The 23,731-nt window shown below is 32.7% G+C and overlaps 1 protein-coding gene across 1 annotated transcript in view; it reads right to left on the minus strand.

The window, feature by feature from the left end:
- LOC129225972 (GTP-binding protein Di-Ras2-like) overlaps window positions 1-23,731 on the minus strand; it is a 115,712-nt gene that overhangs the window by 91,558 nt on the left and 423 nt on the right. The window lies entirely within an intron of this gene.

Genomic DNA, 23,731 nt, shown 5'->3' on the forward strand with positions numbered 1-23,731 from the left:
TCCTTGAGGCTGTTCTGTAACGTATTTTGTCAAAATAAGTTTCGAAATTGCTTCCTGAAGTTTTACAGATCACGTTGTATCTTTTTTTTTCAATTTGGGTCAAAGAAGGACCCTTAGGGCCAAAGAAGTCCACGTTTACGGTAATAATATTAGAAGATAATGCTTAAAAAGTGGAACGCTCTGTTAGAAAATGAAAAAATTATCATATAAGCTTTGTGCTACAATATGATTAAGGTGAAAAAACAACGTAAATAAAGCACAAATATTCGAGAAAATGCAGCATATAGCTATTTCAAGGCTACAATGGAGCCTCTTCATCAGTGCAAAAAGCTCACCAACACAACCAGAAGTTGCGAGAGAACTCTGTTAGAAACTTTGAAATTCTCGTTAAAACTCTTTGAAATAAATCTATATATATATATATATATAACATAATATCTCCTTTATATAAATAATATTTCAATTCACCAATGAAATTTCTGTCGGAAAATCAAAAGTAAAAAAAATATCCACACACCTAACAATAATAGCATCTCGTCTGACGCGGTCAATTGTTTTGAATTAGAAAAGGAATTTAAGGTTAAGAAAACTACTTCTTTCACTAAGTTTCCTTATAAAAAGTTAATATACGTTCCCCGTTCCGAAAAAAGAGCTTAGGAGATTAAATCTCGTGGCATTGAAGCGAAGCTTTGAATTTTAATAACTATGTTCCCGGGAGACGGAATTTATTTTTGAACGTAGCAGAAAAGGAGAACTTTATCATTCGTTGTATGAATTCATCGTTATCTAATATTACTAGAAGTTAAAATATAAGTTTTAGCTAAATTATTATTGCACCGGATTGAATTTCATAATTCATTTCCGAATTCATTAATCTTAGAATTACTGTAGTGTGACTTTTGTAACAATTTGCATTCTAACATTTATTTAAAAAAAATCACAGCTATTGAAAATCGAAACAACTCATTAAATTCATTTATAAACGAGCCGATGTGTGCATCACATGACTTCCTTTTACACCAACTTAATGTTATTTCTCCATTATTGGCAATTTTAATGTGATTCAATAGTTAACTCTCTAAGTATCACCAACAGTGGCCAAATTGAAACCAGATTAAAAATAAATGAATAAATAAATAAATAATTTTAAAAAAATCGCCAAATTTGTCTCCAAGTTGGTGAGAAAACTTGGCGACAAAAAGATTGGCGATATATCGCCAAGTGTCTGCCAAATTATAACACAACTTGAGTTTGTATCGAAATTAAAAATGATTCCCCCCCCAAACCCCCCTTTAGAAACACCCGATTACAACCAAGAGGGGAGGTGCACAACTAAACCCCACTAGGAGTCTACGTACCAAATTTCAACTTTCTAGGACCTCTGTTCTTGAGTTATGCGACATGCATACGCACGTACATACGGACGTCACGAGAAAACTCGTTGTAATTAACTCGGGAATTGTCGAAAAGGATATTTGGAGGTCTATACGTTCTTGGGCACTTATCCACGTGTGGTCGGATTAAAAAAAAATCAACATTCATTCAGGGATGAGCAAAATGGAAATTAAGGCCGTTTTTGAGTGAATTTTTTTTCGCGAATACAATACTTCCATTTTTGTAAAAAAGGAAGTAAAAAGGGAAGAGAACAAGAATTAGGGAATGTCCATAAATGATATTACATTTCTTTTCAACATATTTAATCCCCCCCCCCTTTTTCGCAAAGTGTCACCATCTTTCACCTATTGCCATATGTCGCGTTATTTTTCCTAAACATATTCGTATAAAAAATGCTTGACGTCACACTTTTTGTAACGCCCTCTCTTTCATTGTCACAAACTGTCAGTTTCACGGGCTTCATTCCCCCTTAAAGTGTGACATGGTTTGCAGACTGCCCCTTGTATCTTTAGTGTAATGTTACCAATGATCTGATTTCAATTCTTGGCTATTTTCTGTGAATTATTGCAGTAAACAAAAGTTAAAACGTTAATGATTCTCAAATTTGATTTGATGGAGAATTGTTATTGAGCTAGAAACGTCTAGTTTCTTCGATCAGAATAGAGGCTATTAATGTAAGCAATCATATTGATCTATCTTTGAGTATTTGATAACATCTATCATATTGTTATAGTTTATTTTTGTAGCAATAACAATTAAATAATTTAAATTGCTGTTGTCTTTGATTATCCTCTAGAAGACATATCACTTCTGTCAGATCAGCACCATCAGGTTGTTGACAGCTAAAACTTCGATAGCAATGCAGGGATCGGTGGATAAGTTTACCTTTGAAAGTCCAATACAATCCAGAAGATGCTTTGGTGATGCCGGATGGTCATAACATTTTTACTTCCTTTTACAAAAAAGGAAGCATTGCATTTGCGAAAAAATTTTCACTCAAAAATCGACCTTAATTTCCATTTTGCTCACACCCGAATGAATGTTGAGTTTTTTTTTTTCGACTCGATCACAAGTGGATAAGTGCCCAAGAACGTATAGACAAGCGAAATATCCACAATGAAGATTCCCAAGTTAATTACAACGAATTTTCTCGTGACGTCTGTATGTACGTATGTATGTGCGTATGTCGCATAACTCAAAAACGGTAAGTCCTAGAAAGTTGAAATTTGGTATGTGGACTCCTAGTGGGGTTTAGTTGTGCACCTCCCCTTTTGGTTGCATTCGGGTGTTTCTAATGGGGTCTTTTTTCCCTTTTTGGGGGGAAATCATTGTTAATTTCGATGTAAACTCAACTGGTGTTGTAATTTGGCGGACACTTGGCGATATATATCGCCAGTCTTTTGGTCGCCAAGTTTTGTCTCCCACTTAGCGACAAATTTGGCGATTTTTTTTAAACCTAGTTTCAATTTGGCCACTGTTGGTGATATTTAGAGAGTAAACTATTGAATCTCATTAAAATTGCCAGTAATGGCGAAATGACATTAAATTGGAGTAAAATGAAGTCATGTGGTACACACATCAGATCGTTTTTTTACAAGTAGGGTGGTTCTTTTTTTGCGCTTTTGAAGGTAAGACTCTTCCTCCATAATTTAAAGTACTCGAGAACATAATGCGCCAACGATTTCAATAAATATATCTTACCAATATCTACGCATATAAATATGATTGATGATCATAAGTGCTTGTCGTTAAAAAAGTAGAAAATACTACTAAGCTCAAAAAATGCAAATCGACTTCAGTGTTCCGGAAGATCACGAGACAAGCGTCTGTAAGGTCGGTGTTAAAATATAGAGCACAAAATGTTCTGAAATGAAACTCAGCATTAGAAGCATATCGCATCTGGTAGTCAGATATTTCTTAGAGATTGCTAAACTTTACATAAAGGTGCAGACAATTTTAAAATAAATATTTTGTCGTCAAAAAAAAAAAAAAAAAAAACCTTCATTATCGGAAATCGCATAGTCTTAGTCTTAATTTCACAATTTGAAATATTTTTATAAAGTTATGAAAAGGCTTAGAGCAGAAAAAAATATTTAACGCGATTTGTTTATACAGAAATAATTTTATTCTGTTTTAAGAAGGAAAAAAATATTTTTTCAAATAAAAAAAAAATAGTGAACAAAATAGTGAATTCCACGAGTTCAGGTGTCTGTTACTATTGAAATTAATTCTAAAAGAAAAACTATTCATTTTATTTGTAGTAATTCCTCCCAAACAATGAATATTTTAAATAAAATATTCAATTTTGCACACCTAAACGTATAGAGTTTGAAAAAAAAGTGACATAATGATGGTAAATAATATTTGAAAGATAAATAAGATAAATAAATACCTTTGTGCCGAACAATAAAGTAACGTAAAGTAACAACGCCAAAAAAGCACAAATTCGCAGATTACTGCAGACATATGTTTCGGTGTTCTAGGGAACGCCTTTTTCAATGCAGAAGGTAGTGAGCTTATGGATGAAAAGACATCCGACACGTTGTTACTTTACATTACTTTAAAATCTGGAACTTGATTATATAAGAAAAAATAGAAACAAAATAACGAATTGTTACTGCTTAATATGTGAAATTATAATGACAATAGTAATAATAATAATAATAATTTTTGGAAAGTGCTAAATGCTATAAGATATAGTCTGAAAACAGCAAACATTACAGATGACTTAAACACTCATTCAGAGTTGTTATATTTTCAAATATTTTTTTCTTTTTTTTTTTTAAAGAAAACGAATGATAGATTAACGCGTTTTTCTAACTCAAAGTTAATGAAAAAGGTCACTCGCTTTTATTCTGATTTATGCGAATGTATTTTGCATTGATTATGGCAATACGAATTGTAAACGATCACATTCCACCTTCTAAATGAATCAAAAGCCGGGACACACAACTGATAACGAAAGCTGCTTATAGCCGGGACAAGGAACATCTTTTACAGTGAAAAAACAAATTGCCACAGAGATGATATTTTGTTTCTACCGTCTCATCTATAAAAGGGAAAGATTTCATGAAAGTCAAGGAAATGCATTGAAACGGCATTTGTTTATGTATTTTACATATCATTTTATGGGCATCGAAAATAAATACATTCATTTCTGAAATAATCTCAAATAAATAAATAAATGAATAAAAATAGATCCTTTTCGTTTTATTGAGTAAAGCTTTGAGACATATTTTTCGAAAAATTCCCCTAAAGGATTTTACCATGCATTAAACGAAACAATCTTTTTCCAATAAAAATGCGCCTTACGTTGTGTTTCAAAATCTATTTTTTTACTTGTTTTATTTTTAGAGTTCGGTTGTAATAAAACTTGAATTTTTTTCGAACAAAACTTGAGAATGTAATACAAAAATGAGTTAGCTTTGTTTCGCTTGCCTTTAGGCAGTGCTTTCCCCCGTTTTCGCTTGTATGTTAAAATCTTTTTATTTTGTTTCTTTTAACGCATGATGAATACTTTTTTTATGCCCTAATTTTTTTGCACTTATAGCAATTTCAACTACGTTTACTATCACAACTTTTTACAAGTCTATTTCAATCTTCAAGTAACAACAACAGATAAGTTCCCTAACAGCCTATGTCATGGCAAAGTTCAAGGGACGTCACAATGGTTATAGTCACAGAGGGACAGAATTGTGATATCTGTCAGAAGTGAAGCTGTGACACATTTGATGATATGTTTCATGTAACTTCACTGCGACGTTGCAATGATTAATTTGTCACCGGTCACTTTGTGACATCGTGAAGAGGTCACGGCAACGTCACTTAGTGACTTTATCTTCAGACTTACAATCATAAGTGACTTCAACTTACTGATGACTTTGCAGTGTCGTTTGGTTTTGGTTCACGTCATACTGGACTCTGTTGTGACTGTCACATAACTTTTAGAAATAATTAATTTGTGTCCGGTGACTTTGTGGTATCTCGTGGAGAGGTTACGGAAACGTCACTTCGCGACGTCTCTGCAGACCTTCATTCGTAAGATGCTATAGCCTGTTGATGACTTTACAGTGACGTTTGGTGATCGCCACATAACTCTTGCAAGTAATTAATTTGACTGCTCACTTTTAAACATTTTGTGGAAAGTTTACATCAACGTCACTTTGCGACATCTCTGAAGTATGTTAATGACTTTACAGTGACGTTTCATAACCGTCACACGATTGGGACCCTAATGTGACCGAGACACAACTCTGCATACAGTTCTCATTCCAGTCACTGCTATTAATTTTTTTTAAGCACACTCAATCCGTATTGTAGCGATCAAAAATTTTTGTGCTAACATGTCAACATGTCATTAAAATGCATAAACTATTAAAAAAAAACATTAGCTCTCGAAAAATGGAAAACTAGTGTTTAATAGGTTATTTTTCTGCGAATTATCTACTACAGTGTTAAACTTTTGAAAAATAATGTTATAGTTAAGCGAGGGCAAATCAAAAAGTCTTAGCGCCTATTTTTTATTCGCCAAAAACAGGTACATAAAGGTTTTTGCAAATATACGTAATGTACTACGTACCATACATTATTTTTCCACATAGTCACAACACCGGTTCAGATATTTATCCCATCGCAGCACTGAATTAGAGATCCACCTTTGGTAGAATTCATCCGGCTGGCTGTGGAATCACCGTTGGACCGCGTTCTTGTTTTCTGTCCTGCCAGAAACTTCTTCAGTGGACGGAAATCGTAAAAATCACTAAGGGAACTGGACTGTAGGTGCATTTCCCTGTGAATTGCTATGAGCTTTTGTCCCTTGCTTCATACAAAATGAACAACACTTCGCTGCTCATAAGCTGCGGACGTCTAAAGAACAGCTGTCATCTTAAATGACAGATAGCAACTCCGCTCATCGGAACAAAAGACAGATACGGCTGGTATGGTTCAAGGAACGGTCACTCCTGGTACTGTATCTGCTCGAATTGTATTCACAGCCGTATTTGGGCTGAAAAAAAATATGCACAAAGACTTTTTGATTTGCCCTCGTATATAGCTCATTGGATCAAAGATAAAAGCGTTGATTTAATCTGGGAATAGGATCCGAAAAGTTTACTTCACTTGAAATCAAAAAAAGGTTTAAGAATGAAGGATTAAGGCAATCAGCATTAAAAATGAAAAGCAACGGTTATTAAGCATTTTAATCAATCCCCAAGTCGTTTAATTACTATCGTGAAAGGTAAATGCTTATTGAAAATCAACAAGAATGGTTGTAATTATTTAAATGAATGGAACTTAATTACCGTGAAGGGATTAAATGTTTCTGGTTGGTAGTTCAATACTAGACTCATAAAACATTCAGGAAATTTTCTGTTAAAACTGTGCTCAAGTTCTGAATATGAATCCAGAGAATTATTTGTAGGAAACTTAATCCCTTGCGGAATGTAAAGAAAATCAGATAAATTGCCCCACACGAGTTTATATTTAATCTGAACTTTTGTTTAAATTAATGCTGTGCAAGTATTAGCTTAGCCCGAACTCGATACTAAGCAAGCATTGCAAAAACTCCAGAAGTGTACAATAAATGTATTTTTTCCAAGCATGTTACGCCGAAAATTTCATGAGTGAAACATGAAATATCCTTTTATTCAAGAGAATTTATTAATGAAAGTATTCATTTGCAATCAGAAATATAATTTTCGTATGAAATTCCATTACTTTTATAATTAAAAAAGGTTCTTGTTTCATTGATTAGTTGAATAATTTGTTTTATTCGTTCCATTGTTTTGTTTGAAAATTTAAAGTACATCATCAGTCTAACATTGACGCCAAAATATGATTAGTATCAGCTTAAAAATGGCAAATGCTTTTCAAAGTCTTTTCTTTTGCGTTTTCTACCAGCCAGGTACGTTTAATATTACTCATAAATGGACACAATTTTTAAAACGTTATTAGATCATTGATTAAAGTTAATTTACGATAAATATTCACTCATTAATGGCCCATAATAGAAAAAAAAAACAGCTTACATTGCATTCCAAATACAATTTGAACCTTAGGCAAGGGTTTTTAACTTATAGTGATATTTTCTTATGATTGATCATCCATGAATGCAGCATGCTTTTCAATATTATTTCTTTTCGTACCCGGTGCACTTTTCAGTGCTTGCTAACTACGCATAAAATTAACCTATTGTAGATGCATTTCTTGTTGCAATTGTTAGTTTTATTTAAAACCCATGTATATTTTCGGATATTGCAAATTATTAGTGTTTTAATCTTTTCCTGACATGACCTACAGTTGATATTAAAATACTATTATTGTTAGTAAGAAAGTTTTTCTTTTAAATACTCGTACGCTTCGCAGCTTGCTAAGTAATTGTTTTGTCATGTGCCAGCCAGGAAAGCAATTTGGGGTCCGCTGCTTCATTTTTCCAACTGTACCGTAGTGTGGTGTGAAGTCCGACTTCCACAGTACACACTTGCCATAAGGACCCATTCATAGGGTAGACAACCATTCAAAGCACAAAAACACATTCACGCAAATACAGGAGAGAGAAAGTACATCCATGCCCAAGCCAGGATTCGAACCCGAGACCTCCCCATCGCAGCAGACATACCTGACCACTAGACAAGGCGACCAGCAGTTGGCTAAGTCACCATTTGTATAGGTGCTGCTAATAGTATTAAAGAACACTATATTTTTAAGTATCAGAGATTTAGCAACAATTTTAAAGTCTGGAGTTGTCAAACAGGATGCTCAGAAATGTTTCAAGTTTTATATAACTTAAATAAAAACTCTTACTTAATATAAGCACTTACTCGCAAGCATGGTCCTCACAAAGTTTTCAAATTTTGGAATAAACTAATAATCAATAAAAAAAATCACTTATTTTGAAATAGTACACTCTGAATCTTCAACAAATATGATTTTGTGGCCATGCTTTTTGTTTACTGATCACTTAATCTCATTTCTAATGTCAATAACACGTCTGAGAACAACCTCTTATTTATCTTTAATTTGTTACTGAATTAATTTTTTTTATTACACAACCCTAAGTAACATTTGTGCTAAGGCCAAGAGAAAAAGCTTTAGTTAATCACAACAAGAAGTTAAATCTCTAAATATGTTTTCAAAACAAAAGTTGAAGCTTAACTATAACAAAATATTAAGGGAAATACGACAATTAATTGTCAAATTTTAATTACTAGCGTCCCGACACGCTACGTACGCCACAAGGATTTTCTAATTAAGTCATTTATTGTTCGTTCAATTTTTGAAAATGGGGTTGCTGCTTATGGCCATTAGCAACATGCTGTTGAACGTAGAAATTGGATTAGCGTTTTCACGTGCGCTGTGTAATCAAAGCATAAACTATTTTTGTTGTCTCTCATTTTGTCGATTTTACACTTGGATGTAAAAACCGTTCCATAACTCAAACTATTACTTCCTTTTTCTTAATGATCCAATTTTTTATGTTTTAACTAAATTTTTAAAACGTTGAAACAGTCCATTGTCGTGTCCTTATTTCTCTTCGAAAGTTTTGGAACGCAGAATTATCTTTTCAAGTCCCATATTCTATTTTTCAAAACTTGGTTTTTTGATCAGTCTGTTGAAAGAGTCTTTTCTAGTTTTATTTTTTACTTTGTTTTTTTTATTGTAAACTGTTTTAATTTGTTTTTTGTCTTAAACGCCATTTTGCAAGATTGTAGTAAAACTTGTGTTCTTTTACCTTCAGTAAGGATTTTACAGTAGTTTTATATCGTATAATAATATTTATTTTGTTCTGTGTCACGAAAAAAAAAAAAGTTGTTTTCTGAAAAAGATTTTCTCTGTAAAAATAAGAAAATAGCAACCAAAGGCGGAAATTTTTTTTCGACCTAGTACTCATCAAGAAATTCCAAAAAGCCATTTTAAAACGAACTACACTTATCCAATAGTTGCAGCAGTTTTCGAATGATAACACTTTCATGGGTGAGAGGAAAAGTGCAAGCAAGAAAGATCAGTTGTAAAAAAAAAACCATTCGCTATTTCTAAAGCTCTTTAGAAAATGGTCCTTGTTGATAACATATGGAACTAAAGGTAAGAGACTAGAATTGAACTTGCTTGAAAATGAAGCAATTTCAAAGCCTACCTTTGAAGTTAAACTTCCAGTTCTGTGAAAAAAAAAGTTTTAGAGATGTTTAAGAATTCGAACTGAATGTAGGATATGTTTTATACTAAGCATGCAATTGAAATATTGCCCATCATTTAAGTAAAATACCTGATAAAACACGTTAATTTTGACCTAGTTTTTAGTTTTCATATTATTTCTCTTTTGTATACAGATTTAGCATAAAAGAATATCCCAGCTAAAAAACATATTTCATAAACTATTTATTACACTTACCGCTATAAATGATACATAAAAAATGAAGATAAACTTTGAAAGTTTTTTTTTTTTTTTTGAACGTATGTAACTACTTAAACGTGCGCGCTCCGCATTAGCGCAGCCAGGAATTTCCGGAAGGGGTTTTTTGGTCACAAAAGAGTCCTTACACGTGTATTAACTACTGTTTTAGGATTGGCACCAATGCTAAAACCAATACCTATAGAGGGTGTTTTTACCGCCAAATCCCCCTTTTTAGGGGTAAAAACACCCCCAGAGGCTAACTAACCCACTTCGCCGATCTACTGATGTTCCTCAACGCGGGATTGATTGGCAGTGCAGGTGATGATGATTTATCCTTTTTGCGTTGGCCAGTCAGATCCACAAACCTAACCCCATATGATTTTTTTTAATGATTTTTTGTCTTAGACAGTGTTTATGCACCACCATTGCCTGCAACAATGCAAGAACTGAAAGATCGCATATGTGTAGCATTACGAAAAATTGACAGCAAAAAAATCCAAAATCTATGTATAAGTACGTGTCTTGTTTCGATAGGCACACACATCGAACATTTGTGAGTGAAAAAAAACTTTCACTTTATCTTTATCTGTATGCATCATTTATAGTGCTAAGTATAATAGTTTATGAAATATAAATTTTTAAAACCGGGATATATAATTTTATGCTAACCCTGTATTTTTCTTTTTAAAACCTGGTCTGAAGCAATTTTATTAATAATATCTGGTGTACAAATAAGTTTTAAAGGATTTTCAAGAGATGGCTTCACTGGTATTAAATCGAAAAGGACAATTTCGCAACTAACTTCATTTTATAACATCATGGTTAGGCTTTCATTTTCAGTATGTGACATTTCGCTGAAGTTGAAACTACATAGCTGTTGTGCGCTCTGAATATGTCAACTTTTGTGCCAATAAAGCACAATTTGCGGGAAAAGTTTACTTTTCTGCGTCTTACTATAGACGTTTTAGAAGTGATGATTTTGATACCAATGACTAAGAGGAAAAGTTTACTTTTCTGCGTCTTACTATAGACGTTTTAGAAGTGATGATTTTGATACCAATGACTAAGAGGAAAAGTTTACTTTTCTGCGTCTTACTATAGACGTTTTAGAAGTGATGATTTTGATACCAATGACTAAGAGCACGATGGACGGCCACAAAATTTTGATGATGCCGAATTGGACGCTATATTGGACGAAGACTGGTGCCGAACAACTTTACCGAACTCCTTTGATCTTTTGAGCGGATCACTGCGGGAAAAACGGCCACAATATAAGCAGAGACACGACAAGGTAATTTCGCCAAATGATAAAGCTCGGCCACAACTTGCGCCGCCTGTCAAATCATACATTGATACCCTAAAATGGGCAATCCTACCCCACCCGCTATACAGCCCAGATATTGCCCCTTTCGACTACTACTTGTTTTCGTCGATGACACATGCTTTTGAGGATCAACACTTTTGCTCTTTTGAAGAAGGCCAAAAAATTGGATCGTTTCTTGGATTGCATCAAAAGACGCATTGCTTTTTTCAAGGAAGCATGCGAAAATTGTTAGTAAGATGGGAAAAGGTAGTGGCCAACGATGGACAATACTTCGAAAACTGAACATGAAACCATTTTTTCACAATAAAGCGTCAAACTTGATGAAAAAAATCCTTTAAAACTTATTTGTACACCAGATACAACATCTTGTTTGCGTCTCTCAAAGAACAGTTTTCTGAGATACGAAAAATAGTCCAGCAAGACATTTTCTTTACCTCTCTGAGTTTAAAAAATGTGTTGTTACGGTTGCACAAGTAAATTTTATTATTAAACTTTTAGTTTATCAAAATATTATCTTTATTTCAAACATAAAAATCATTAGACTACAAATTTCAATAAAATATTTCTTTTTATTTTTTCTTATCTCCGCTGTTTAAATGCTCCAAAATCAAATAAACTGTGTTTATTATCGTATTTTAAGGATTTACTCGATCATAAAACCTGAATTCTGAGTAATAAATGTTTATACTAACAAAAACCTCTGAAAAAAGAAATCTTTTCTATAATAGCTCGCAAAACATATGAATGCAAAAAGAAATTCTAGAAAACGCTGAAATTTTGCTTCTTGAGAGTAATTAACTTAAATTTGAAAAGTTTGAAGTTTTATGAAATTCCGTTATACGAAACATTTTGATATTAAAACTCACTTCAACATAATCTTAGTTCTTAGAACAAAAATGTATTACATTTGGCAATACAAATGTATTAAAGTGTTCTTTTAAGAAAAAATCGCACTTTCTTTAATATGGTGCTTCTGTAAGTTCTAAAAAACTCTCCTGAGAAAAACTTACTGTCTTAATTCAAAATGAAACTTTGTACGAAAAGAGCGAGCATTTCAAACACCCAGCATAACTTTTTAATATTGCTTTATTCTTGGCTTTGTCCAAAGAATCTTTCCAAAGAAAGGGAAAACTTCCTTCAACAATAGGACGGAGGGAAAATTAAATCCCAAATCACAAAAGGGTTATTACGGAGAAAAAAAGCAATTACGATCTCCTAAAGCTCCAGAAAAAACCGGAAACCCCTAATGTCATTAAATTTTCATTTCCCATGCAGATGCTTTTTCTTCTTTTCAAAGAAGTTTTTCCTTTCATTCATATTTGCACTGACAGTCTGATCTTTTAAAGAAAGGTGTCTTAATATCCCAATTACATTTTATTCAAAATGAAATATGGGAAACCAGATTGAGAACGACGCCATTTTTAATTTAAAAGAAAATGGTGACTTTATCAGCATTAAGGGGAAAATGTTATGAATAAGAGTGTAATGCGGTTTTGATTAAATGTTTTTAGACGAAACAAGTTTTTAAAGATGTAAAGATGTTGATGTTATATTACAAATGTAACTATTTCAGTGCTTTGGGAATTTTTACTAATAATAAAGCTGAAAGTCTATGTCTTTGATCTCTGTCTCTCTGGATCTCTGTCTGGATGTCTGTTATGCGAATAGCGTCTAGACTGTTCGGTCGATTTTTATGATGTTTTAGTATTATTTTTTATTATTTAAAAGATTCACAAAAAACTCCTCAGACACAAAATTAGTTTGTAGCATAGGGGTGAGCACCTCGAAGCGATTTTTCGTAAATTCGATTTTGTTCTTTTTCTATTCCAATTTTAGGAACATTTTAAGGAAATTTTCATAACATGGACGAGCAAATTGACATAGCGTGGACAAGCAAATTACTATAACAAGGGCGAGCAAATGAACATAGCAAATTGGTGAGAAATTCATCATCCATTATTTGTAAAGATAGAGGCAAACCAAATGACCTTTTAATGTTCTATTACGGGCAAAGCCGTGCGGGTACCATCAATAAGAAATAAACCAGTAAAACTATGATGCCCATTCGTAATATGACGTTATTAAATGGGTTCGCAGGTTGTTCGCTTGAAAGTCGTTATCCTAGTTTTCTCTGAAATTTAGTATTTTTAAACATATTTTAAAAAAAATATTAATTTTCGTTTGATAAACATTGAGAAAAATGTTCTTAAATTATCTTTAGTAAGAAGCAATCTTATAACAAATGTTAACCAAAGAATTATTTTCTCCAGTACAATTTACTAATTAACGTCAGTTATTCCTTGTTATTGTCTTTCCAAAATTGTTTTTCTATTTTTCAACGATTATAAATTAAATACAAAAAACATTTTATTAAATGTGTTAAATGTTACATTGAGGTAACGTAAAGAAATCTGAATAATTTCCAGGGGAATTTTGGACTTGCACAGTGAAAAGCTTAAAAATTTAAATTTGTGGGATCGGTGTCTAATTAAAAATACATGCCCATTGGGGCTGTTTCCTTCAGTCAAAAGTACTACTTTTTAGTCACTGAAGTTAATAGAATCAGCAAAAAAAAAAAAAAAAAAAAAAAAAAAAAAAAAAAAAAAAAAAAGGACCCAGAAAATACTTTTATTTTCCCAACAGTTATTTTTTAATTATTTTTTTTAAGTGTCCCATTTTTCAAACAAGGCGTGGTCTTTATGACGTCAGAAATGATGAGCTTTGCCGCGTATTCCATTGGCGCACCGAATGTTTAGGCTTGCTATCTTCCGCGTTTCCACGTTATGATAATCAAGAAGCGAATCAAATATTTCGCTCTACGCTTGCTATCAACCATATCGTTGCCAGTACTCGTGAGTAAAAAAGAAAAACTAAATATTGCGCTTGCGTTTATGGCAACAGTGAATGACAGTTCATCATTTGTGATGTCATACGGAGAAGCGTAAACAATGAAATTGCACCGATTAAAATATTTTTTTAAAAATATTAAACTTAGTCAAATTATTTAAAAACATGGTGAGACCCTATGTTTTTAAGCATGTTCTTTCAGAAAAAAAAAATACTTTTAAAATTTTGGATACGACTCCATTATTATGACATCGGGAAATATTCTTTTTTGCGTATTCGGCGGAGAAAATATTTTGAAGTCAATAAGCTACGTTACACAAAACACTTACCTTATTCAAACTTAATCTTCATTAGCTTACTTATTTTTTATTTTTTCATAAGCTTGTCAATTTTCTGTCTGCAAAAATTTTTACATTTAGCTTTATGATGGAAAAATACTAAGTCGTAGTGTTAAATTGCTAAACTCCATGATTTTTTTTCCGAAACGTTTGAATTATATTAACTTACATTTTTTAGTGATTTCAAGAGATGTCTAAGAGTCTTTTGAAGGGGAATTTTAATTCAATTCTGTTTATTTCATAATTTACTAAATTTTAACCAGTAGTGTAACAGCACCAGTCACGTACATGCTAAAAACACTGCTCTCAGGTTAACTCATTTTTCTGAGCATTTTAATGTAATTAGGCTTTTAAAACTATTTTTATTGCATGCAACTACATTTTACCTTACGTTTGGCTGCTTCTGGATCCTCTGAATCAGTTAATTCTATTTGAATTTGCTCAATTTCGAAAAACGGTTCGATCCCTATTAAGAGACAACGAAAAATCTGACGGATATCAGACACCAATCTGATGATACTCAGTAACAGAAAAAGTGAGGAAAGGATGAGTAACAGACATAATTCCCATTTTCTCTTCAAAATTTGAAAACATTTTTTTAAAAAAGAAATAAAGCCTGTTAAACTCAAATGAGCATGAATCACCAGTTGACCTCGTAGTAGCTGTTCATAACCTTTCACCACTGCTTTGTAAATACTGGCTCATAAAATTTACTCTGATAACACTAGATGGTTGCACCGTATTCATGGACCACACCAACATCACTTTTACCCACCTAAAAGGCTTATTATTTAAATCCAAACTTATGACAAAGGAAAAAAAAAAGAATAGTGCAAAAGAGTACACTGAATGCAAAAGAAAAGAAATTAATTTGAATTTTGACATCTTGAATTCAAATTATGTTTTTCGCAATCACGAGTGTGTGTGTGTGTAGGCGTGTGTGTTTGTGTGTGGGGGTATGTGTTTGTGTGTAGGGGTTATGTGTATGTGTGTGTAGGCATGTGTGTTTGTGTCTGTGTGTTGGCATAAGTGTGTGGGTAGTTGTGTGTATGAGTGTGTGTGTGTGGGGAGGGGTAGGTATATGTATGTGTAGGCATATGTGTTTGTGTCTCTGTGCAGGCATGAATGTTCGAGTAGTTGTGTGTATGTGTAAGTGTATGTTTTTGTGTATGTGTATGTGTAGGTGTATGTTTTTGTGTATGTGTATGTGTCTATATGTATGTGTTTGTGTGTGTATGTAGTTGTGTATGTATACGCGTGTGTGTGTGTGTAGTTGTGTGTGTATGTGTGCGTGTGTAGTTGTGTGTGTATGTGTGCGTGTGTAGTTGTGTATGTATGCGCGTATGTGTAGGATATGGATGCAACCTGGAGACGTCTTACGCTATAGGAGCAGCATCGTGAGGATCCCGTCGACGGTGATGGTGCGGAGGGTGGCGGTGGGAAAAATCAAAAGACGCCAGAAACAGTCAAATGAGAACAATAAGCAATCGTGATTGCCCAAAAAAAAGCTCACCGTTTTTGACCGTAAAATCAGCTGTTTTAGAAAAATTATGAGTCTTAAAGCAAAAACTTCACTTTGGTGTCATTATGAACATACCAGTGATACCTGCACGACTTTGCCCGTAGTAGAAAATTAAAAGGTCTTTTGATTCGCCTGTATATTTACAAAAAATGTATGGTGACTTTCTCGCCAATTGGCTTGCCCATGTTACGGTTCCATGTAATGATAACTTGGTAATTTACTCGGCCGTCTTATGATAATTTTGTTCGGGAAAATGTTCTTAAAATTTGAATGGAAAAAGAACAAAGTCGAATTTTCGAAAAATCGCTTCGAGGTGCACACCTCATGCTACAAACTAACTTTGTGCCAAATTTCATGAAAATCGGCCGAACGGTCTAGGTGCTATGCGTATCACAGAGATCCAGACATCCAGACAGAGAGACTTTCATCTTTATTATTAGTAAAAATAAATAAAATGTGGTGAAAATTTCAAAATAATATCGAAAGTTTCTCTGTAGGAAAAGGAACATGAGTTTTTAAAATTGACGGTTTCAGAAAACCACGTTTGAAAGTAAAATTTGATACATCCCTGGCACATTAATACTTAACTTGATTTACTTTTTATATACATAGGAACATGTATTTTGGTGTGACTTGAAAGCTCTTGATTTGGACATTTTGGATACATAAAAACTGAAAAGTTATTTTTGAAAACGTATCAGCGTACGGATTCCCCTTAAAGAGTTTGCATTCAGTTTTATTTGAATATCAAAGGGGAAAATAGTTAAGCCTTTATGTATGCTGTGTACGCTGTTAAAAATTCAGGAAACGGTTATGGTACATATTACTGTAAAATGGAGTGTTTACAGTACAGGAAAAAAAATACAGTAAGTTGTACCGAAAAAAATAACGATTGCAGCACCAATTGATACACCACGCGACTTACAGTGCGAAGCAGATAACACCGTACTTCAACTCATTCGATGCGTTCCAACTGAAATGGTGGTCAGCAACGCCAAAGGTCCCAAGTTCGAACCTGCTGCTTTTTTTAAACTCTCCTTTATTCTGTTGTAAAATTTTACAGTAAAATAGGACTTAACTAAAATTTCAGAATTTTTTTTAACAGTGGACCTCAGCAATGGCAAATGTACTGTTGTGAAATTCAAGATTTAGGAGTATTTAAAGAGCAAATTTCTTCAGCATCGATAAATTTGTTGAGGATTTTATCTGTATCACCACGCAAATAGTTCAATTCTATTTTATGCAAATATATTAGAATTTTTCAGCGATTTAAAAGCTATCTAAACATGCGTATAAAAATAATGAAATACGTGTATGTATGAAAACTTAAGTTCGTGTTTAATTATGATTTATTTAACTAGTTCATAAAACGTTCACTAATTAGTTAAAAAGTAATCTACTTTTCATTAAAAATATAAACTGCGATTCGCAGTACACATTCGAAACACGTTTGGATCCGTTTACTTCAGAAAAAAGTACTCTAGTTGCCTAAATGTGCACTTAAATTTGTTACGAATTTGCTCGGTTAAAAGGAAAAACAAAGTAATGAAATGTGTTCCGCTCTGGATATTTTTTCAACTTAAACTTGAAAACAGATTTTCGGACAGATTAGAGACAAATTAGTAAGCAAATATGAAACACATTTGGGCACACTTGTGAAACGAACAATTTCTTTCGTACAAACATAATTTCAACAGCTCTCTTTAACCACCAGTCAACAGTATCTCTACGACTAGTGCGTCACTACTAGAAATTATGTTGCTATGAATCGCTGTCAGTTGGTCTCAAGAATGCCGTCAAAAAAGATGGCCCTCCTTGGTTGGATACAAACGACCTCAGCATAGCTTGAGAGGTTCAGGACCCCTGATTGGCCCGTTGACGCAAATGCGTCGGCCATATTTTTTTCCTCATCTAACGCATATAAACTGATTTTGCTCCTGAGAAGTTCTGAATTCACGTTTGAATGTTTCTTTTTAATTACCCTCGGCCTTCGAATAAAGTCTGAAATATCTGGTTTCTAAATGGAACAATAATTAAAGAATGAAAAACAAGTTATAAAAGAGATTATTACGTTTTTTCGTGGTAGCCAATAAGCAGTCTCCGAATTTTTAAGTAGTCTCTAGCCAAATAAACGTTGTGTAGATGCTCCCTAGTTGAAGAGCGTTCATTTTCCCTTTAGCGGTGCCCCGTGAGATTGCTGTAAAATTAATAGCAAAAGCTATTGGTGAACAAAAGTTGCTGTAAAATTAATAGCAAAAGCTACTGGTGCAACAAAAGTTGTTGTAAAATGAACAGCAAAAGCTACTGGTGTAATCAATGGAGTGCTTCCTAAGTACTCCAAGGAGTGTTTTAAATAGAGTGCTACTAAGTGTTCTGAAGGGAGGGAAATGTGGCAGTGTTCAAAAAATGTTTTCAAATGCGTTTTCAAAATTATTTAAAAACTGGGTTAAACGAAATAAGTGTTCTGAAAAGTCTTCAGAAGTGCTTTCAAAACTGTTCCAAAATATATGCTTTAAACTTTTCTAAAAAAAAGGGGCTAAGGAGTTTGTCCGTGTTCAAAAAACAATCAAAATGTGTTAAAGAGTGTACAGATTTGTATTGCATACTATTTCGAATTTTTGATAACTCTGAAGGAAAGTAGTAACAAAACCGTTGAGATATAATTGCTGAGACACAATAGGTTTTAAACCTTGAATTTAGCCGTATTAGCCCAGCGAAAAAACTAGTCAGTATTTTAAAGTTTAGTTTTTTTAAAAATTATATCATTTTTATAGTCTACAGATACATATTGCATTTGGACATTTTACTACATATACATTTTAAGCATTTGGACACATCTTCAGCGCTCAATATTAACTTTTTCTCTGTTGTGCTTCAAGCTGTCGCTGCTTTGCTTGTAATTAAACGTTTCTTTTTTTAATCTTAAAAATATTAAACAGTATGACGCATCGCAAAAAAATCTTTGAAAGTTTATTCCGCCGATACTTTCTCTAGCAAGACTCTCCTGTTTCTCTTGTTTCTAAGAAGCTAAACCTAGCGTACCAAAAAACTTGAAACAATAAACAAAAAACGCTTGAATTCACCTGAAAAATAACGAAGCGTTCTGACTTTTGCGTATACTGCTGAATTAATGTTAAGAACGAATAACATTTGTAATTAATAAAATTCATAAAGGGAAGCACAGAATCATGCAGACGTTCGGACAACTGCTCAACATGCTTTTGAAATCGTAATAAAACGTTTTACTCGCTTCTCGCGTAGGGGAAACCGGGCAAGATGACGAATGTCTTAATTTTCCCGTTTTCCACTAGGAAGCTGCATCAATTGGATACCACTGACTCTTCATTAGGCCGTTTTGTTCAGCAAAAGTATAAAGACGCTGAAATAGCCATTTGTTTTGTTTGTTCTGAAGCTCTGATTGTTTACTGCTGTTACGTTATAACTTTTATGCATGTGTAAATAAGCTCTGCTACAAATATAGGTATAACAGATCGTTTCTCTTTAGTATTTATGAGTAACTTAGTTTACATGCAGCCTATTAAAATTAATAAAAATCAATTAATCACCTTCCTTTATGGCAATGAAGACGAATCCTTTCAAACAGGCAATCCGGGGCACGATGACGGACCGAAACATGGGGAAAGATTACAAGACTTAATCTTTTTCAGCTGGACTTGTAAAGAGGAATATTGTGACCCCCAACAGAAGAATGGATCCAGTGCTGCGATGCCGAGAGTGGTGGCATAAGGAATGTTCCAATTATGAAAATGGCATTTCTATTTGTGATTATTGTTTAACTGCACAACTAAACACTTCAACATTACATTAAGATATATTACGCTTAACGCGATACTTTGTAAGACGTAAAAACATAGTTATTATTTGGTAAACTATGTAATATATTCAAACGATATAAAATATGTTCAGCCTTTTTCAGTGTTGTCATCTTGCCCCATTGGGGCAAGATGACGATTTGTTAAGGTTATGAAAAAAAAAACATATTTTTTTTTATTTCAAAAACTAAATGGTAATGTATTTATCTATCTATCTATCTATCTATATCTATATATCTATATATCTATCTATCTATATATATATATATCTATATATCTATCTATCTATCTATCTATATATATATATATATATATATATATATATATATATATATATATATATATATATATATATATATATATATAGCTACAAAGGACTACTCTAACAGCTCATGTAAAAAATAATTTTACTATCCTTAAAATAAATTAATGATCCACAGTAAGTGTTGTTAGCACAGTCATCTTGCCCCGGTCTCCCCTACCTTAGTTGTGGATATATCATCGAAACGAATAGCAACTAAATTATATCGTATCGCAAAAAAGATATTTTAGACATGGTGGACATAATTTTAGCAAACAATTTGTAAATCCATAGTACACAAAGAGGTATATTTGTTAAGCATATGAGTCGTTTTTATGCATCTAAACTAGCAGTTTTACAACCAGTTGCTGATGACTGAACTGTTATGCCCACATTGAAGCAGACTCAGCGTACGACATTTGATCAAGTAGCTGAAACTAACTGGTGGAGTGACTAACATTTTATTTGAATACTGTACAATCTGCTTTAACGCACCACATTGCAAATTCATTAGAGCGTTCATTATCCTAACTAAAAAAAAAAAAAAAAAAATCTGGCTCATTATCCGAACTACAAAAAACCGATCTGTCTAGTTATCCGAATACATTATTGTTCTTAGGTTTTTACGACCGAGCACACAAAATTAGAAACATTGACCCAGTTTAGAAGAAAATTAAGACTTGGGAGGAAGGAGGGATTGAGGTCAAGGCGGCAGAATTCTAACAGCTGCTGATCGGAAGCCTGGTTAAAATGCGACGGAAAATTGAATAAACACAGTATTTTTTAAAGGTTACTCGGAATGAAACATTTATTTTATCATTACAAATAGATTATTTAACTCTTTAATTAATGACAGCACCCCCAAAATATTTTGTCCAATTATCCGAACTTTTGCATATCTGGATAAACGGTACTCAACTGTAGTGACGTCAATTCTACTTATGTTAAGATTACTCTGAATCACTGAATCGATGAAAATCACTAAAAGATTTGAAGAGTGTATCATACTGGAAACATTTTTGTTGTAGTTCATGCGTACAATTACCGTAGCAATCGCATTGGAGTAATTAAATATATCTCTCGATGGATTCCATTTTCTATACTGTTGTTGTAATCCTGAAAACTGATATGATGAAAAATAGTAGTGCTTATCATTTAGTAACAGTTAGTGATTGTGTCAGCGCGTGAAAAGTGTTTGTGCAACTTTTTTTTTTTGAAATGCAGAGGAATATTTCGGCTTCTTCAATAACAGACTTTGAAAACTTCAGTCAATCAGATCAGCTAGCTCACATTCCTCACCTATATAATAACTTACGTGATAATGCTGTGCTTTTATGTGCTATAACGATACTTTATTGTGCTATCTGTTTTATAATTATACATTACAAATGCATGAGAAAATTACAGAAAGCCACCACTTTTTGGGTTTCTAATATTTTAAAATAATTGAACTCGCACAATATTAATTAAAAATTACTATCAGAAAAACATACAATCTGCGTACAGGTTATTTACAGTTATTTCTTAACCAGTATTAAAATTAAAAAAAAAATATTTATTTGAATTTTGATATCTTGAATTCAAATTATGCTTTTCGCAATCACGAGTGTGTGTGTGTGTGTGTGTGTGTGTGTGTGTATGTAAGCGTGTGTATTTGTGTGTGTGGGGGGTATGTTTGTGTGCAGAGGGTATGTGTATGTATTTGTGTGTGTGTGGGTAGTTGTGTGTATGTGTGTTTGTGTGGGGGAGGTTTGTGTATGGTGTGGGTAGTTGTGTGCGTGTATGTTTGTGTGTATCTGCAGGTGTCTGTATGTATGCGTGTGTATATGTGTGTGTAGGTGTATGTGTAAAGGTAGGTAAGTAAGTAACGCAACTTGGAGACGGTTTTCGCTAGAGGAGCAGCATCGTGAGGCGGCCGGCCGACGGTGGTGCTGCAGAGGGAGGGAAAATAAAATCATAGGAATTCAAAACTGTCAAGTGAGAACAATAAGCAATCGTGATTGCTCAAAAAAAATCTTAGCCTTCGAGATCAAAAACTAAATGCAGAGATTTTTCAGGCGTAGTTTCACTTTTTATAAAAAACTGTGAGGTGCACTTTTAAGGGAAAAAAGACACCCTCAAATACTTCAACTGATTTAGTTTTTAGTTCTTACCACCCCTTATAACCGGCTGCTTTGTACTATTAAATCAATGTGCATCTCCGTAAAGGACGTTTTAAAACGCTAACTTACATGTTCAAGGTCAAATCTTGCGACATTTTGGGCAAAACGATGATTAAAAGTCGCTCTGCTTCCAAACTTTTTCTCTATATATCAACCTTTTATACCTTTTTTTTTTACAATTCAAAACAGACAAGAAAAGCTTTTGCGCTTTCACGAATAAATATAATGTAAATAAATTTATAAAAAAGTAAAGAAAAAAAAAACACACACACACACAGAAAAGGAATGTATTAAAACGATAAATAATTGCAAAGCAATTTATATGTGATAGGATATAATACTTAAATATCATTTAAACAAGTATATTATGTTTAAAACATTTCTTAGACATTCTTTTAAGCATTTAAAGTCTTCAATATGGTAACACACTAAAAATTGATGTTGCAAATGCTGTTTGTATTTTGGGGTACGGGAAAGGAAAAATCTCGTGGCAAACAACTTTTATTTGAAAACAAAAATGTAAGCTACGAATAACATAAATAAATAATAACTACGAATTTAAACTACGAATATTTGATTCATATTGATAGAAAACTTATGAATCTAAGTGCACAGAAAAAATCAAATAATAACGTTTGATATCCGAATTTTTGTAAATAATTTAATATATACAACTATCGTTAAAATATATTAGCGTTACAACATATTTTTCAAGACCCACTATTTGAAAGTTAGCTATAAACTGGGGCTCTGTTCAGTTACATTTGAAATTGTATTGAACTACTTATTAAACAGTAACTGTGTAAAACTTAGTTATCAATCAAATTTTTTACAGCTAATATCAGTTTTTTGCACTTAAACGATGAGAGATTCTCTATTTATTAAAAGTGAATAATAACACTCTAATATATAAAATACATTAAAACGCAAATGCGTCTTTTTTTTTTAAAATAAAAATCATGCCATAAATACTTCACACATTAAAAGGTAAAAATAATTTGATTATATTTGAGTTTCCTGTTTGAATTACAATAAAATCTAAGAAAAGGAAAAATTTGTAGTGAACTAGTTGTCTTTCTTTAAAATGAAACATATTTTTTTTTTTTTAAATTTTTGCTTTCTAAATAGATACGTTCGTAGAGAAGTTGAATGAATATACAGGTTTTGTAAACAGGTTTAATATAGAAATATAACTACTTGACACGTGTAAAATCTTGCTATTCGAGTGGCACACAACACATACAATTAACAAAAAATACACTTTTGATGGTGATAAGTTACGAACTATATTGAGAAAGTAAAATACATATATTTTAAAAAATGCAAAAAATAAAGAAATAAGTTGCTCATTTATGAATCGTTTTATTAAAAAAGATAATAAAATATTCATATATGGTGACATATTTACTCGCTGTTTTACTGAATACGTTAAACAAATTTTAATGCAATGAAAGTTTAATTTAGTAGTTTTTCAATAATTAAGAATGTCAAAATGTTTATAAATAAAAATCTAAGAAAAATTTTTTACAAAAAAAAAAAAGTTTAACTGGTTAAATTCATTTTTTATTTAAAAAGAAATGAGCCATAAAAAAGTTCTGGAATTTAAAACTTTATAATTAC

This window comes from Uloborus diversus, chromosome 7 (assembly GCF_026930045.1).
Source record: "Uloborus diversus isolate 005 chromosome 7, Udiv.v.3.1, whole genome shotgun sequence".
In the NCBI taxonomy this organism is placed as follows: Eukaryota; Metazoa; Arthropoda; class Arachnida; order Araneae; family Uloboridae; genus Uloborus; species Uloborus diversus.